Source organism: Heptranchias perlo, chromosome 10, assembly GCF_035084215.1.
Source record: "Heptranchias perlo isolate sHepPer1 chromosome 10, sHepPer1.hap1, whole genome shotgun sequence".
Lineage (NCBI taxonomy): Eukaryota > Metazoa > Chordata > Chondrichthyes > Hexanchiformes > Hexanchidae > Heptranchias > Heptranchias perlo.
In genome coordinates, this window is record NC_090334.1 from 52,049,489 (window position 1) to 52,061,606 (window position 12,118).

Genomic DNA, 12,118 nt, shown 5'->3' on the forward strand with positions numbered 1-12,118 from the left:
ATCTTGGGGTTTGTGGAAGAATTCCCGGAGCCTCATTCTCCTGATGAATTCCTCTGTGTCCGCCGCGAGACTAATGTGGTCCATTTTGGTCATGGGGCAGAAATTGAGCCCTCGGCTGAGAACTTCGATTTCGTCTGGTTGAAGGGTGTGGTCGGACAAATTGACGATAGACTTCCCTGTGGTTGCAACCGTGGTACCAGGGGAAGTAACCAGTTCCGATGGGCCACAGCGAAAAATCGCATAGACCTCCTCAGAAGACTAACACGGGACGCAACCAACAGAGTACCCTTCGTCGTCCAGTACTTCCCCAGAGCGGAGAAACTACGCCATGTTCTCCGCAGCCTTCAACATGTCATCAATGACGTCGAACACCTCGCTATGGCCATCCCCACACCTCCACTACTCGCCTTCAAACAGCCACCGAACCTCAAACAGACCATCGTTGGCAGCAAATTACCCAGCCTTCAGGAGAACAGCGTCCACGACACCACACAACCCTGCCACGCTAACCTCTGCAAGACATGCCAGATCATCGACACAGATACCACCATCACACGAGAGGACACCACCCACCAGGTACATGGTTCATACTCCTGTGACTCGGCCAACGTTGTCTACCTCATACGTTGCAGGAAAGGATGCCCCAAAGCATGGTACATTGGCGAGACCATGCAGACACTGCGACAACGGATGAACAGACACCGCGCAACAATCGCCAGACAGGAGGGTTCCCTCCCAGTCGGGGAACACTTCAGCAGTCAAGGACATTCAGCCACCGACCTTCGGGTAAGCGTACTCCAAGGCGGCCTTCGAGACACACGACAACGCAAAATCGTCGAGCAGAAATTGATAGCCAAGTTCCGCACCCATGAGGACGGCCTCAACCGGGATCTTGGGTTCATGTCACGCTACACGTAACCCCACCAGCGAACAAAAGTTATCTGTTTTTAATATAACGGGTCATTTGCTGTCTTTCTCTTCCTTCCGGATGTTTCTATGTTTCTGCCTCTCTCTCTGTGTTTTTTTTGGTTGTTTGTATATTCGGTGGCCCTGTCGGTAACACCTCTCTGTCTGAACACTTTGATTGCCATGGCAACGGGCAGTTGGAAAGACTGTCTGTAATCACCAGGTATTGTTCTGTGATTTATAAATGCGAAGGGTTCGAGGATTTCATTTCCACAACATTCACCTGAGGAAGGAGGAAGCCTCCGAAAGCTTGTGAATTTCAAATAAAATCGTTGGACTATAACTTGGTGTTGTAAAATTGTTTAGAAAGATTGGTGCCATTGTAAGCAGTGTAGATGAAAACATAAAATTACAAAGCGATATTGATAGATTAGGTGAATGGGCAAAATTGTGGCAAATGGAATTCAATGTAGACAAATCTGAGGTCATCCACTTTGGATCAAAAAAGGATAGAACAGGGTACTTTCTAAATGGTAAAAAGTTAAAAACTGTGGATGTCCAAAGGGACCTAGGGGTTCAGGTACAAAGATCATTGAAGTGTCATGAACAGGTGCAGAAAATAATCAATAAGGCTAATGGAATGCTGGCCTTTATATCTCGAGGACTAGAGTACAAGGGGGCAGAAGTTATGCTGCAGCTGTACAAAACCCTGGTTAGACCGCACCTGGAGTACTGTGAGCAGTTCTGGGCACCGCACCTCCGGAAGGACATATTGGTCTTGGAGGGAGTGCAGCGTAGGTTTACTGGAATGATACCCGGACTTCAAGGGTTAAGTTACGAGGAGAGATTACACAAATTGGGGTTGTATTCTCTCGAGTTTAGAAGGTTAAGGGGTGATCTGATCGAAGTTTAAGATATTAAGGGGAACGGATGGGGTGGATAGAGAGAAACTCTTTCCGCTGGTTGGGGATTCTAGGAGTAGGGGGCAAAGTCTAAAATTTAGAGCCAGACCTTTCAGGAGCGAGATTAGAAAACATTTCTACACACAAAGGGTGGTAGAAGTTTGGAACTCTCTTCCGCAAACGGCAATTGATACTAGCTCAATTGCTAAATTTAAATCTGAGGTAGATAGCTTTTTGGCAACCAAAGGTATTAAGGGATATGGGCCAAAGGCAGGTATATGGAGCTAGATCACAGATCAGCCATGATCTTATCAAATGGCAGAGCAGGCATGAGGGGCTGAATGGCCTACTCCTGTTCCTATGTTCCTATGTTAACCTCAAAGCATGGAGGTAACAGCAGATCCTGTGAGTGGAGGAAAGGAGAAACTGCAGGAGAATAAAAAATTATAGATATCGAGGCCCATAAAAAGTGAAAGTCATAAAGAGCAGAATCATTCTTCCTTTTTCCATCTGCCTCCCTCTGGATCACTAACCTTATCCTTGGATCAGTTCAATCACAAATTTTATATGTCTTCATATGGGCTGTGGCAGCTCAAGTAATTTGATGCTGTGGAAAAAGCACCAGCCTCCAGCAATCTCTTTATGCTTACTTCATGTTTTGCTATTAGTGTCACATTTTGTTATCTGCATCAGTGACCTGCTTCTAGGGAATTGAAACACCAAATTCTGGATACTATGCTATCCTTTTTATGTACTGGACCATTGTGGTGGTATTATCCATTATGGAGCCAAACAGGAGGGCATTTTACAATTGAAAGTGTGACAGCGCCAACCAGTCACCTTTGAATTCCAGCTATATAGCCGCAGGATTAAGCCTACTTGTCTCACAGATGAGTTCCCCAGCCTGTGACCAAGGCATTGATCAAAATAGCGAATGAAAGCAGAAGAGAAGGCTGCAGGTACCCTGTCTCAGTTTATCACCAATGACAAGCTTCTATAGAAGCACAGTCAATTTTGCATTAGCTGATAAATGGAGATGATCTGAAAGAAAACCACAGGAGTGTCAAATTTAGTTGCAGAATCAGTATACAGCCTTGCTTTTGGCCAAATGATTATGACAGTCACGATCAGTCCCAAAATAAGTTCAAGTAGTGTTTATCCCCAGTCTAAACCCCCAAGAGGTAGCCAGAAGGTCTGAGAACTATTCTCTGACATTTTCTGGTACTGACTGAAAATGGCATTAATGAAGACGGCTTGTGAGATGTACAACTGGCATTTCTCCATATTGACTTGTCCTAGTTTCATGGAAAATCACCAACTTGATGAGTGATCTAGCAAGGTTCCTTGGAGTAACCAACCATTCAAGTAAAAGTGTTACTCTAGTCATTTGAGTCAAAAATGTGTGGCTATGACTGTAACTGAGATACCATTTAAGAACAGTCTAAACAGCAGTACTTGCACTCTATATTGGTAATCTCTGTCTGTTATTTGGCTCTCTACTGGTAAAGGTATCATTAGTATTGTTATAGCAGGGAAAACTGGAATAAGGAACTACTGTCCTAAAATCTGAAAACTAAAAGGGGCATTGTCATAGTAAAATGATTGGGCTATTACTTTATCAAGTGCTGGAAAACATCAAGGGCCAGAAATTGCTGCAATGGCAGCTTTGGCAGTGAATGACCTTAACTGGACTCTTATACTCACCACAGACATCACGCTATATTTGTGCCGCAAACTGCTGGAACGTTAATCCGATAACAGCGCAGCAATGTCAATGTCGCATCTGGGACCTTGACCTAATGGATTATCTCCTTGACCAATGAAAGAAAAGGATAGAGAAACAGAGTGAAAGACGGAAAAAGAAATAGGGTGAATTAAGAGTCAAACGAAATACAGAGACAGAACGAGGAAGAGAGTAGATTAAGAGAGCGAGAAAAGAGACGGAAAGGAAAAGTAAGAAAAAAATTGAAAAGAATAAGCAAAAGAGGACATTGTAACTCAGTTGTGTTTGGGAATTGCTGTATTGGTCCTTGGGAAGGTAATGAGTGAATGGCAGGGTAGGTGTGAAAAATGTACAAACATTCTTGACCCATGAAGTATAGAAATTTGCAAAGACATATATTTTGAATATACTGTGCTCAATGTAATGTACCACTTTGATTTTTAAAAAAAATAACGGCCCTGTCCATCATGATCAGAAACAGTGGAACAGCCAGTGGTACGCCATTGCTTTGCTTTCATAGGAACGTAGGAATTGCTAGACGAGAAGAGACCAGGGTCCATCTAGTTTGTCTTCTACAATCCTGGCAGTCCCAGGATAAAATGATGATGGAGCTATTGATATAGCAATCAATCTCTATCAATTAGACCCAGAAATGACACAAGGAAAACCTCTCTGGTGGAGAGCTAAAAAGATCCAGTCACCTTTTTACTCCCAAGCATGCTACACTTAACACGTCATGTCGCAAATTACTCATCTACTCTAAACCAAAATGTTGTTTTCTGAAAGAAATCTTTCTAATTTGCATTTGATCGAATGACAGACTTTTGAACATTGAACAGCTTTGCATCCTGAAAATTATTGCCGTCGACACTAACAGGAGTGCAGATGGCAAGACTGGCACAAAAAAGATCGCCAAGTCAGATATAAAGAGAATAAAAAACCTCTAGGTACAACTCACTACCTGTTGGAGTGAGACTCTACAGTTTCATTGGTCCCTTTATTGGCCTTCAAGGTTGAGTGAATGTCATGTCAAGATCATAAACCACTTCATTACCAAGGCGCCCTACAACATTAATTACCAGCCCCAAATAGCTGCGGCAGGAATAATTCGTAATAATGTTATAAACCCAGCAATTTCACGATAGCCATTAAGGTTAATGATAAGAAACTTTTTTCAGCTTTGACTTGGCTAACGGCGGAAAAGCGCAAATCGTCCAGCAATTTACAAAGGATCACGGCTATCTCTTTCCGCAAAATTGCTTGATATTTTACTAATTAATAATGGCGTGCGACATCATTCTAATGAGGTGACTTCCCAGCAATTTCTGGCCCATAATATTCATAACATCAGAAACAGCCAAAGGCAACATATCACACTAATATACTAGTAACCCTCACTAAAAAAAATCACAGCAAATTTCAAACAAACAATCACACTATTTTTTCACAAACGTAAATAGAATAGTTTATAACGAAAAAAAATACAGAACTCGACCAACGAGGAAGTAGACAGAGGTTTACTTACGGTTGGATTTTTTTTTTTACTTTTAAGGTTGGAAACAATAAACAGAGAGAAAGAAAATCTAAACCTAACCTAAGGTGAGTACTCTTGGTTTGGAGAGTGACGAGTTGAATTGTATGCTCCTTACTGTGTTGGATAAGGTCAGTAACAGTTCGGAAAACTTGCCGAGGCCGCCAACTGGGCCCGAGGGCGGGCTCGAGCTCGAGCTCACCGCTCGCGGCTTCTGATTAACGCCAAGAGTTCGCTCCAGGTGGACGTAAACTGCGAGGGAATCTAGAAAGAAGGACGCCTTTGTACTGACGATGCCTTTTTTGTGATGTGCATTTTTCAGCTAACTTCAACGCGACAGAAAATAATCCCAAGCGCAGATTTCACTTTCACCTTTGCTCCTGCCATAACGAGGCTAAGGACAGGTAAGGATCAAAACATTAGAGGCGTGCACCGCCCAACTGATGACATTTCTGAGAATGGGGGCTGTAACTGGCCTCTAATTCTCCCTGTAAAAACATAAACATAACGGGCCCGACATTAGGAGGGAGGCGGGTTGCCAGCGGGGGGGTTGACTGGGTGCATCACAGGCTGTGGGCTGGAGGAGCCCTGTTTAAATCCTCCACTGACTGATGCTGCAGAAAGGAGCCAAAATTACAACATGGAGCAGCCCAGTGGGAAGGCTGCTCCCAGGTTTAATGATGCCTCACTCCAGTCCTACTGGATGGGGTGAGGAGGAGAGGGAGGACAGAGATCTTCTCCCCGGCAGACAGGAGGAAGTGGCCTGCCTCGAGGTGGCAGAGAAGGTCACCAGCACCACCAACATATCACGCCCCTGCATACAGTGCAGGAGGCGCTTCAATGACCTAACCAGGTCAGCCAAAGTGAGTACACTTATTCATTCCCCTACACTCCGTCTGCTACATCACCGCCCCCACCCTACATCTCCTGCTGCATTGCGAACACTAGTCTATCACATCACTCCTCACACCCACTCAAAGCTCATCCTCATTTTACCTGCACTTACTCACCTCGCCAGTACTCATCCCAATCCTCATACAATCTCATGGCTCTGTCTCATACTCACCCTCTCATGCATCTCTTTCACGGTCAGCCTCACCCCACCTGCCACTACCTGTGCTGTAGCCACAGGGTATGTGTAGCAGGAAGCGTAAGGCAAACATGTCGTGAGCATGAAGAGGATGCACAAGGGTGTTTGAGGGTTTGTCATGGTTTTTACTTATATTTGATTTCTGATCAACTCATATTACATATATTGTCATCACTACTGCCACATCTTGGCCATTCTTGACTGGCTTGTGCAATAATGCCATTTCATTAGGTTCTCCATGAACACCCTTGATGCCACCCATTGGGTCACCCTACAGTGGGTGTATGTGTAGTTGCATGACTACTTTGTGCAGGTGCCTGTTGCACAGCACTGTGTTGTGTAGCTACACGTGGCGGAGGTGGACGGCATGCCTGGCGAGGTTGGTGATGTTGCTCGTCCTCCAATGGAGTGATGAATGCAGCAATGGACCCCACCACCCCCTCCCATCCTGACAGTGTGATTGTGAGGGGGTCCACAAAGTAGGTAAATGTGTTTGGACAGCAGAGTTTAGGGTATGATTTAATAATTTGGAGTGTGGAGACAACGGTGTAGCAGGCAAAACTTTGTCTGAGGTGACAGAGTGCCCTGCTGCAATGAATGTGGGTTTACCCCGCACCTGTTAAATGGACCTTTGCAGCTGCCACTGGCTGCTGGCTGCAACACGTCAGTTTAAACAGGGAGTGTTTCCCCCAGCTCTGGGTTGTCCAAAATCCGAATCCTCCTAAAATCTCCAACTATTGAGGTCTGTAAACGACCTCAAGTACCCAGATAATGATCTTAAGTGGGATCCCGCTGGCTTTAGTTGCCGGTGGGAGTGCCGCATGCGGGGGCTGCACGCGCACCGATTCGCGTCATTGGGGAACCCGGAAGCGGGCGGGTTGGCGCCGGGCTCCGGACCCGCTCCGGGAATCCCCAATTTTAGGAGCTCCCCCACCACGAGCGCACCTGCTTGGCCATCCGAAAATTGACCCCAACTTCATTCCTTTGAATGATATACAGTTTGTTACCACCTGTGCAAGAGCGACTGAGGTGCATGTACTTGCATGAACTAAATAGGGAATGGATGAATTATCAATGCCATGTTTTAAGTATGTGAAGTTCCCGACAGATGTAAGATTATTTATATTTGGAAGTGTACCTCTTAACCTATACACTTGAAAATTCACCACAGGCCCTAAAAATTAGGAACGGGCAAAATCAGGCATTCTTTATTCTATTATGCACAACACCAAGAATATTCAAGTCACTTAAAATTTTCATTTTTTAAAAATCATATTATTTATGCACTTCTATCCAAATAAGTGCACTATTGTAGTGTCCAAAAGACCAAATATAAATGAATGGAATTTTAGTCAGATATGTGCTTATTTTGCTTTTCCTGTTTCTCAAACAGGGGGATTAATGCTTTATTGAATTTTGATTAAATAGACCATCAAACTACAATAAGGTATTAATCCACTGGCAGGAGGGTCGGTAACCAGAGGACACAGATTTAAGATAATTGGCAAAAGAACCAGATTGGAGAGGAGAAACCTTTTTACGCAGCAAGTTGTTATGATCTGGAATGCACTGCCGGAAAAGGTTGTGGAAGCATGTACAATAATAACTTTCAATAGGGAATTGGGTATATACTTGAAAAGGAAAAAAATGCAGGGCTATGGGGAAAGGGCAGGGGAGTGGGACTAATTAGATTGTTCTTTCTGTGCTGTATGATTCTATGATAATCCCCCTATTGAGAAGTGTAGGGCAAAACAAACAAACCATTTTAGACTTGTGTTATACTTGTAACTCCAAGAAGACATTTTAACATTTGGCAATGGGACTGTAGGATAGGATTTAAGCCCACCCACAAAATTGAGACATCCCAATTAAATTGGAACAGTTGAGAGGTACGCCTGTAAGATTCACTGCAATCGTGCCAAGATGTATTTATTTGATGATAAATTTTAAGCTTTTCGTCTGTATTTATGTGGTATTTTATAAGAAATTGTTTTTTGTCCAGTCTTATAGTAACTATGCTCAGATAACTCAGCTTGTATGTTATAAATTCCAATTCACTTGTCATTTAAATATTGTGTTAATTTGCCTATTTTTCCAATCTTTCTTTTTGCATTTTTAAATCTTTTAAAACATTTTTATTTTCCTCTTTCTATTTTGATCCCTAGTTAACTATTCAACTCTAGGTTTTGACATTATCTTTGAACCTCTCAGCTGCAAATATTTAGTTTGGTGTCTCTCCAGTATATGCTTATGATATTTTATCTTTGGTTATTTTTCCTCCTATGATATTTTTATTTCCTAATTTATCTTCCCTTTTTTTGCTCATTATCCATCATGTCTTCAAATTTACTCATAAATGACACACTGCAGCTGTCTCCTTATAAACTATGTTTTGCTATCAACCTTTTCAGTCATTCTTTTGTTGAGCAGTAAATCTTTTGCTACTATTCCCTAACACATTCTCAGTAAATGTGCAGAATCTGTAGAAACAAAGAAAGTGCTCTGAACAATCCACTGTTTATTGAGACTTGAAAAAGATTTCAATGAGCACTTCATAAAGATTTTTGCTCTATCATTGTCACAAATGTATGATAAATGTCCTAAGAATTATCTTAGATGTGTTTTCTAAATGAAGTCAGTAGTCAGACTGAATGCGGGGAAAGGAAAGTACTAATGCTAATTTAACCATGAAAACTTATACAAACAAAACATTCCTTACCAGGGATAGAAGACAAATCCGGAGACGACTGGTTAGGGAGACATAGAAATATTCTGCCTTATTTGGATCTTTGTTAGCAAAGACTTGAAAAGCTAGGGAGTAAAAGAATGACTTAGCATGTCTAAGCGCTGGTGCTTCATTAATTTGAAGGACATCAGGGCTATCAATGGGGCTGTGTGAGGTGACTGACACCAAAAGGGCTGAACTCTTCTAACACAAAAGTTACTCGGATTCGTCAATAGAATTGAAGAGGTTTCTTTGAAAATTAAGGATATACAAGATGGTGTTTTTTGACACTAAAGCTCAGTCTTCAATTTTCAGTCTTTAGTGCTTAGTCTAGTTGTAGTTCTTTTACTAGTTCGTGTAGTAGACTTTGTAATGGAAGGTGTAGGTGCTCTCTGTCTAGTATATTGAGATGGGTGTTGCTGTAAAAATCAGTAAGTGCCACTCTGTCAGAGAAAAAAAAGGTTACAGAAGTTAAGATTGTACAGTGATACCAGCTAGACACAGGCAGATACAAGTGTGTTATTTTGATGTTCAAGTTTTCCTGAGATCAAGGGAGGTGAGATTTAAGCTAGGTAGTCCAGATACAGTTACTAGCATGGAAGATGAATTTACCACCAGAGCAGAGAATCCAGAAGGAATGGCTAGCACCTCATGGATGGATGTTTGTCACTGTGATGATTCAGATGGATCATCCCAGAGGAAGGCAAGAAAACAAGTTCATCCATGCCAGCTTATAAGGACGAGGTCACACAAATTCAAGAAATATTGCTAATTACAAGCATATAAACTTTAGACTATTCAATAGACTGGCTATCTAATGCTGTTAACTTGTTAGGTATGTAAGGAGTCTAATCCTAAATTAATCTCACCAATTCATATCAATCTCAGACACTGATCTCAGCTGTAAATTTATAATCAGCAAGCAGTTAATGCTGAATCACTGTGACATAACTGAACTAACTTTTTGTAACCTCTGTTATTAATGTCGAAAATTAATCCTTTATTAATCATTTGTATACTCAGTGTTTATGCTGCTAACTATGATTCTAAGTTAATAAACAATTGCTATTTCATGGCTTTGTCTTACTTCTTTAATAATTGGCAAGAAGGGGTTAATTCATTCACTCAGTAGCTTGTGCGGATCCTGATGAGAGGATGGTAGTGTAAATGTTAATATGGTCTGAATTGGTTGATGTAAAACAGTTTGACAAGCCAAATTAAAGCATGATTAACTCCTAGGCACAGACTGCGTAGTAAACCCTAGACGGTTCCTTGATGGGAGTCACGGGTATCCTTACTTGCACCAAGTCCCGTTCATCCATCACCTCTGTGCTCACTGACCTACATTGGTTCCCGGTCCACCAACGCCTCAATTTAAAAAGTCTCATCCTCGTGTTCAAATCCCTCCATGGCCTCGTCCCTCCCTTTCTCTGTATTCTCTTCCGGCCCTACAACCCTCTGAGAACTCTGTTCTTCCAACTCTGGTCTTTTGCACATCCCCCACTTCCTTCGACTCATCTTTGGCACCTTCAGCCGTCAAGGCCCTAAGCTCTGGAATTCCCTCCCTGAACCCCTCCACCTCTCCTCCTTAAAACCTATCTCTTTAATATCCCCTTCTTTGGCTCGGTGTCAATTTTTGTCTGATTACGCTCATGTGAAGTGCCTTGGTACGTTTTACTATGTTAAAGATGCTTTATAAATGCAATTTATTGTTGTTGTTAACTCATGTTAAAAAGGTAGTAGGAGCTCAGGCAGCTGAATCCAAAGTGATATAAAGGAACTCAACAGCTCAGTTGGATAACACACCTTTCAGGAGTTTCCTTTTTTTCAACTTCTTATACAATCTCATGTTCTACCTTGGATTTCCATCGCTTTTAGTTTTAGATTTGTTAGTATTCTGTCACTTGCAACTTGGTCAAGGGTTTTCTGAAAGCCTATGTAAACTATATCCTAGGGAGGTATACTTTATTTTTCATTCCCATAAGAAGTCAAAAAGGTTTGATGAAATCCATGCTAGCTGTTTCTAATTAAGTTATCGCTACATAGAAACCATTCTAAGAAAAAAAAAATATTATTTTTCTTGCTATTGATGTTAGGCTATTGGGTCTATGTTACCTAGGTCAAGTTTTTCCACATCGTTCACCTGAGGAAGGAGGTAGCCTCCGAAAGCTTGTGAATTTAAAATAAAATTGCTGGACTATAACTTGGTGTTGTAAAATTGTTTACAATTGTCAACCCCAGTCCATCACCGGCATCTCCACATCAAGTTTCAAGGAAGTATTATCACCAGGTAGTGTTCCTTATAAGGCGTTTGATTAGGATTGGAAACTGAGGCATGTAATGATTCGAAAATGGCGATCAACGATATCATTTGAAATAAAAAGAATTGTATTCTGATCTCATTCACCCCAGTAAATTTCAATTTTAGTTATTAAAAAAAGATAAAAACACATTTGTTAACATTTGAAGCTCAGATCAGTTACTGACATTCTCACATTTGGGTCAAAAAGTTGAGTCTTCAAGCCCTCCATCAAGACTTGAGTTCACAATCTAGACTGACCTTCCAGTGCAGGACTGTGAGAGTTTTTATCTTTTTGTGGTTACTTTGAATCTAAGGCTAAATACAAGAGACACAGTTTTTACATATATAACTGATAAATATTGACAGTCAGGTTAAAATAAATGGTAATCTGAATGACCAGAAGGTGGTGCTGTTGTTACCTTGTGCATAGACTGTACAGTCACGCTATATACTTTCAGGAATTGGAGCAGGTTAAATGTTTTAGTTCTTTAACATTTGATGCTCAATAGTATTATGTGTTTTGTAAGGAGTTTGTGCTGAGGTTTCTTTGTATTCTTCTTGCATTTAGTCTGTATTGGTTCTTATCAGCTGGCACCAGCTGCTGAAACCTTTTACTGTTGCAAGGAGCTAGTATTCCCCTGCAATCACTGTTTCTGATTTGAAAGCAAAAGTAGCATTTGCAGAACATAATTGTTTTAATAGAAAGCTTAACCTACAAATGACGTTAAAATAAAAATATTTTTAAAAATGAGCAAACCGCAAAGACAAATCTCAAGCCTTTCAGTTTGGTAATATTAAGTATGGCCAAAGGCCACATTATTTTTCAGTGCAGTAATGATTGTTATAGACTGTTGCATTGTGTAAGGAAAAATAATGCAAACCCTGTGCAATTAACACTTTGATATTGCACTTAATACTTTTGGAAACTGTCATTGTTTG

At 41.4% G+C, this 12,118-nt stretch overlaps 1 protein-coding gene and 1 long non-coding RNA gene across 5 annotated transcripts in view; one reads left to right on the top strand and one right to left on the bottom strand.

Moving 5' to 3' along the window:
* The window catches only part of LOC137326550 (exocyst complex component 3-like), a 64,817-nt gene that overhangs the window by 43,382 nt on the left and 9,317 nt on the right, over positions 1 to 12,118 (bottom strand). For 2 of the 3 annotated variants that reach the window (XM_067991763.1, XM_067991762.1), the window contains exon 1: positions 5,126 to 5,540. The exons of the other annotated variant lie outside the window; for it this stretch is intronic. The gene's annotated coding sequence lies outside the window, so the exon portion shown is untranslated. Of the gene's footprint in view, positions 1 to 5,125; positions 5,541 to 12,118 lie in introns of those variants that run through there. 3 annotated transcript variants of the gene reach the window in all.
* Positions 5,046 to 12,118, top strand: part of LOC137326552 (uncharacterized) — a 181,420-nt gene continuing 174,347 nt past the window's right edge. For both annotated transcript variants that reach the window (XR_010964216.1, XR_010964217.1), the window contains exons 1-2: positions 5,046 to 5,130; positions 5,385 to 5,466. This is a non-coding gene — a long non-coding RNA (uncharacterized lncRNA). The remainder of the gene's footprint in view (positions 5,131 to 5,384; positions 5,467 to 12,118) is intronic.